The following is a 6,482-nucleotide window of genomic DNA, read 5'->3' on the forward strand; positions in this document are numbered from 1 at the left end:
CCGCCCCCCGACACACCAAGTACAAAAATGGAAGACTGTGGATACTGGAAGCCTGAGTCATCAGTGTTAGTATTGAGCATTGTGTCAATGTCTATGACCATTCACATATGCACATTTGCCACGCCACAGAGAAGAAAATAAATGTTTCTACCCCAAACAAAGTCTAAGGAGCCAACTAAGTTCCTACTCCCTTAAGGAGATAACAATGGATTCTACCTACCTACAGAATGTTTTGGTCTAGGGTGTGAGCATGACTTGTTTTGTTATAGCAACAGATGTTCATTTCCTTGTATCATGTTAACACAGTTTTTTATTATGCTCTTACCTTTTGGGGTCAGGGGTATTTTAAGCAAATGAAAATTAAACATGGGCGATTTCAGTACTCACTGGAACTCCCGGTACTATCCTATGTTTTCTGTTTTATTATTTCCGCTCTTGTCTTTATACACTTTACTAACTTTTCTAATTCTCATGCCCCTACCCTGGTAAGTGGTATACTTGTCAAAGCTGGTCTCTGACAAACAAATGTTTATTGGTTGAAGCCATTGTCAAGTTGATTTTCCATTCATTGTGCCAAATTTTTTCTCACTCTGTGTCAGGCCATCCTAAGTAAGTTCTCTTTCAGAGAAAGAGTTGGGATATAAACCACATTGCAGAAAAAGAAAATACAGAAGCAGAGGCTACCACTCAAGCACAGAGGGTAGAAAATTAGCAAGCAAAGAAGATCCCTGGTTTGGGTGGGATGTGGGGCGGGGGCCGGGGGGCAAGAACAAGGCCTTGTCAAGGTGTCCTAGCTGCGGTGGGCTGGAAGGCTCTGCGAACCTGCTGTGTACTCTGAACTCCCTGAGACTAGTTCTCTGGTTATTTTTTCTTCTGGCTTTCCCTTATGTCTTTGTAACATCCCCGGGCACCTGGAGTGTTGGAGCTTCGCAGTTTCAAGAGCGCTGTGAGCATGATTTGCAGCCATGTGGTCAATCTTCCAAAAGGATAGCTCCCATGCGCTTCGAGACTATTCCCTGCATGGGTCAAAATAGTGGGTTGAAAAAAAGTGTTGTGACAAAGAACTGAGTGACCTAAAGAAGCAAACAGTCTGTCCCCTGTGTCCCATTACTTCCTGTTTTAGTGCACATCACCCTCAACCCCCCATCCCCTCTCCACTTCAGAAAGGGAACTCAGCACTCCTGTGCCTGGCGTTGTTCTCTTTCTCTCACTGCTTGCAGACAAAGAGCCTCCTCCTAGCTAGAGCTGCTCTGATTTGCAAAGCTTTAAAATTTCTCTCCACTCTTCCCTTTCACCTACATCTAGGCAGATTTTTTTTTTAACTTGGCTTTGGGGCATGATTAACAAATTAGTTTATGGACATCAGTATTTGATCAGTTTGGGACTAACACTCCAAATAAATGCATTGACCCTAAAATAGTTCTTAATCAACTGCAATATGAATTTTCAGAAATGGTGTTGGCCAGTGGGAGTCTTAAAAAGAAAGCAGAAATTAATTCATTTTTCCCTGAGCAAAGCAATCTTTGAACTGTCACCAATGATGTGGTCTCTCATTGTTCAATGTTTGTTGTCTGCTGGAAAAGACTCTGCTTGAATCTGCAGGCACAGGGACAAATGACCAGACATTGTTATATCCCTCCCATTTTATTACTCTTACAACACTGCTATCCAACCACCCATGTCAGCAAACAGCATAAGAACACCCAGGCTCCAGTTTCCATAGTTTATTCTTTCCTACTGAGGGTTCTTATGAGACATATAGTGGGCAGGAAAAGACACTCCCCCCTCCCCCCACATACACAGTACTGCCACCAAACCAACCTCTAAGTTTGTAGAAGATCTGAGAATGTGTATATATCAACACATAAACCTTTATGAGAGAATTACTACATTGAGTGTGTGTGAACCTATATTTCTTACATAACTTTTTACCCGAAATCAGAGGGCAGTGAGAAGGCCATGTCTATACGATGCTGAAAGCATTTGTTTCATAGACACGTATCTTGTGGGAAAAAGACATTAACACAGTGATGGCAATTCTGGCTGTCATTCAAGAGACTACAAGACAGTCTTTGGGGAGGGGCTATTTATAAAGAGTAAGATTTGCTGCAACTTTATGAATTACAGTAGACACTGCCCGCACCTCTGGTGAGATCTCTACAGGGTATTGTCAGTTCTAACGCAGTGGGCTGGGAGCAGTCAGGAAATCCTTTGCATAGGAAGGGACCTTTGAACTTAATCTTGAAACTAGTTTCTCCTCTCACCTTGCAACTGCCAAACCGTGGCAGAGAAGACGGGGTCTTTTTAACTGTGTGCTTCCTTTATTTGCAAAGCATGCTTGCCGCTCAACATTTCGGTTTACTGCAAATGATAAGGCGCCAGCAGGATATGCTTTCTGCTTCTGTCTTTGGCAACTCCTGTATTGGCTCACCCAGCAAGCACCGTCCCTCCACAGAGCTCCTCAGTCATTCATTTCGGGATAGAATACATTCATAGTTTGGTAGAGGACTACAGTTGGGTGTGGTGATGTCGACTTGAAGCTGGTCCGGAGGCTGAGATTGGAAGAGAGTCCAGGAATTCATACTTAACCAGAATAGCAAAGTCCTCTCTCAAAATAAAGCAAAATGCGCATGGGGCATGTGCGTGTGTGCGTGTGTGTATGTGTGTGTGTGTGTGTGTGTGTGTGCATGTGTGCTTGAGTTCTCTCTTTTTAGGCCAAAAGAAAAAAATATGGAGGAACAATTTAAATGCGACCATAGCATTTAAAAACAACAGCAACAACAACCCTACACAAAAAGAAAAGGAGTGATTTGGAGTTTTCTCTTTTTATTTTGTAAGTGCAAAAAAAAAAATGTATCATTTGGGGATGCAAAAATGCCCATTGTGTCTCTAAAAGGTCCAAGATAAGGGGTGTCATTTCCTAATGAGGTATTTGCGTAGTTTCTTTGCCACAGAACACAGGCGTTAACCAACAGCGAGGGAAACGTTATCTGGATTCCAATCGCAGGTCCACCATTTGACGACTGTGTGGCCTTGGTCCACCTCTGTGGAGCCTCCTGCTCAGTCGCTGTGCTCTGCCTTCGTAGATCAGAAAAACCCTGTCTCGAAAAACCAAAAAAAAAAAATGAGAGCCAATCTGGGAGAGAGAAAGTGCTGAAAAATCACGGCCACTACATCGGCTGGTCATAGCTTCAGTCACTTTCTTCCAGCTCTAGGTCCCAGCACACTTTCTCCATAGCCCCCTCCTTTGTTGTCTACCTAAGCTCAACATTCATCACTCAAGATGAGATTCTGACGAATGCTATTGGGCAAAGCCACCTGCTACAGAAAGGAATGGAGACCTCTGTGACAGGCCAAGGCCACCAACCTGGTAATAGAGCATTTCCTGCCTACCATAAACAGGTCAGCAGTCTTAAACTGGCTCTGAGTCATAAGCCCAAAGCCCCAATCACTGGGGCACCCCTTGAAACCAACAGCTCTGTCTGAACGTGGAACGTATTATGGAAACTGATAAGGTTTACAGCAGGGAGGAGCAAAGACTTCTGAGATCCACCTAGTGATAGCCAGAGAAGTAACAAAGAGAGCAAAGTCTGCAGGCAGCCTACCCTTAGGTGAAGACTGGGCTGTCCATTGCTGAGAGCGAGTGGTTCTTCTACCATACGAGATGGAAGGCGCTGACGGGCCACTGGTAGGCCACTAACTCGGCTGCATTCCCACGCCAGCAGCCTCTGCTGTGACCGATTAGATGTGAACGGCGGGTACCGTTCATGATGGAAAATCCGCCTCTGGATGCACCTTGACTGCTCCTTAAATTTTGCTTGATTAAGGTGGAATTAAGATAAACAGATACTGTATTTCCAAGACTCCCCTGTGTTCGGTGTCCTGGCAAGTGCCTCGGTTTCTTGATAGGTGCCAAACTTAGTGGAGACGGCTGCCTGTACCATCTGTGCCAGCTGCCGGAAAACTGAAAAGGTGATGGCAAAGGCGTGGTTCATGAGCCCTGCACCCTGGTGCACAATTGTGATGAGGGTAACTGTGGATCTTGAGACAGCTGCTCCGGGATCTGTGGAAATCCCACAGTCTCTGATTCACCATTCAGGGGAAGGAGAGAGGCTTGTCAATTTGGGGAAACCTAGGACAGATCTGTTCTATAAACACCATCTCTTCCCCTTCAACTTGCTGCAGCCACCAAAATAGATACCTACTGTAAAGATATTTCATTTGTGTTTTAATAAATAAAGCTTGCCTGGAGGTCAGAAAAACAAAACAGCCAGCCACTGACTCTTAGCTCTACCCTAGTCTGAATTGGCTGTCCCGCCTCTAGGAATCTTAGAACGAGACAGTGTGTGAGAGCTGTCTCCTCCTGTCTATATTCGTCTCTAGGGCTGGGGTTAAAGGCATGCGCCCGTGGAATTAAAGGCATGTACCACCCAGTTTCTACGGCGGCAAACTAGTGTGGCTACTGGGATAAAAGGTGTGTGTCACCCCTGCCTCGTCTGTAAGGCCGACCAGTGTAGCTGGTCTCTGAACATCAGGCAAGCCGCTGATCTTCAGGTTGAACCCCAATTTCTGTCTCTGGGTTTTTATTGATCATGCTACAACCTATTGCTCAGGCAGAAAGAGCATGAAGGAGCCCCAGAGTGTCACCAGGACCAGATGTTAGTGTCCTACCCTCTTGTTAGCCGTTCTTTCCTTCACCAGGAGGGTAGGGATGAAAAAAATGGTCCTTTATAGAGCACCCAGGCAGACTATGGAAGAAATAGTCCTAGATTAATTCATAATTGTGGTTGGTTTTTTTTTTTCTTTTGTTGTTTTAAATTGGAGAAGCGAGGTTCTGCCCTTGCCTTGATATATAGTCTTTCTGCAGCAAAGGCTTCAAAACACAACTTGCATACTCTCGGTCTTCAGGCTGAGGCCTTGACAATGAAGCTGCCCCCAGTGAAAAACCTGGCTTCTCAGCATTCCTGGTGGTAGTTGTCCTTGATTGACCTTTGGTGTTGCCTGGAGCCATCAGAACAGTAATGTGACACGAGATGTCTTGTGACAATTTCCAGGTGGCCCTGGCTGCATGTTAGTTTCCTTCTGAGAAATTGGAAACTTTGGGTTGCTATTGTTCTAATAGAATTAGTGTATTTCCTGGTTTAAAAAAAAAGAAAGGAAGAAAAGAAGGAAGGAAAGAAGGAGGGATGAAGGGAAGAAGGGAAAGAAAATAAAGAAAGAAAAAGAAGGAAGAAAGGAAAGAAAGGAAGGAAGGAGGGAAGGAAGAAAAAAGAAAGGAAGGAAGGAAGGAAGGAAGGAAGGAAGGAAGGAAGGAAGGAGAAAGTAAGTTGGTAAGTTGTAGAAAAATTGCAATTCTGTTGATTAACAGTGGTGGTCCAGATCATGTGATCACCATCGTTTTCTTCCTCCTTCAACAACGTACCACCACCTCTCTTTAAAGGTCTCCCAGCTTTAGACCTGCACAGTCCCACATGTCACCGCCCAAAGTGTTGCACTAACAATGTAGTGGGTCTTCAGCTGGAAAAGCCAGACAGAATGTTAGGCTGAAATACGCTGCAGAGTTGGCTTTCGAGGGAAATAAGAACACTGGCAGGTGCCAGGAAAATTACCCATGGCAAAGCAGTATCTCCAGTTCTAGGAATCTATCTCACATGCTGTCCGGTAGACAACAGCACGACGTCAGGGGCCGGAGAGTGGGAGTGGAGGGATTCTGTTGCCTTTGCTGTTGACCAGGCCAGTCAGGGTTTGAAACCACCCTGCTAAGTGTCCATTGTGTCGGACAGTGCTCTAGTTCTGGCAAGACTTGAGAGGACGGAAGTTTGGGGGTAGGTAACACTGGCTGCAGAGAACAGTGGTGTCAGGCTGCAAAGCAAAGGGCACAGTGAGACTAAGTCTGTGTTGAGACACACCACTCCTTGGAAAGAACTGTTGGACATTAGACAGGATTTGCTCCAGGGATTTGCTATAAGGAATAAGGACGTTCCTGTTCACAGATATTTATGTGCTTTTCCCATGCTTCTCTGTCCTTCCTCGTCTGAAGGCTGACTTCCCCATGATCACAAGTTGGGTTGCTGAAGCAACAGAGTCATGAGACTTCCCCTTCCTGCTGCCATCAAAAGATGGGCATTATCCACAAAAATTACAACCGCTTTTCCTGAGGATGGAAACTGAGGGAAAGCAGCCGCTTTCACGTGAATTACCATCATTGTTTCCCTTGGTGTGAAGGTTGTAACCTCCTGAGGGCCACGCAGCAGGGGAAGGCCAACCAACCTGTTCAGAAGAGATTTCTGAGGTTTAGGGAAATATTAATAGTAGCTAAGTCCATGAAATTGCCAATTTTCTAAATTTGTGATGTATTAAGCATATTTGGATATGCCAGGGATCTTCAGGGAAACAGAGCTAATGGGATGTTTGTGTGGATTTGGGTATATGTGGAGAGAGGGGTGGGGGGCATACTTCAATATCAAAACACTTGCTTAGTG

Source organism: Microtus ochrogaster, linkage group LG4 (genome assembly GCF_000317375.1).
Source record: "Microtus ochrogaster isolate Prairie Vole_2 linkage group LG4, MicOch1.0, whole genome shotgun sequence".
NCBI lineage: Eukaryota > Metazoa > Chordata > Mammalia > Rodentia > Cricetidae > Microtus > Microtus ochrogaster.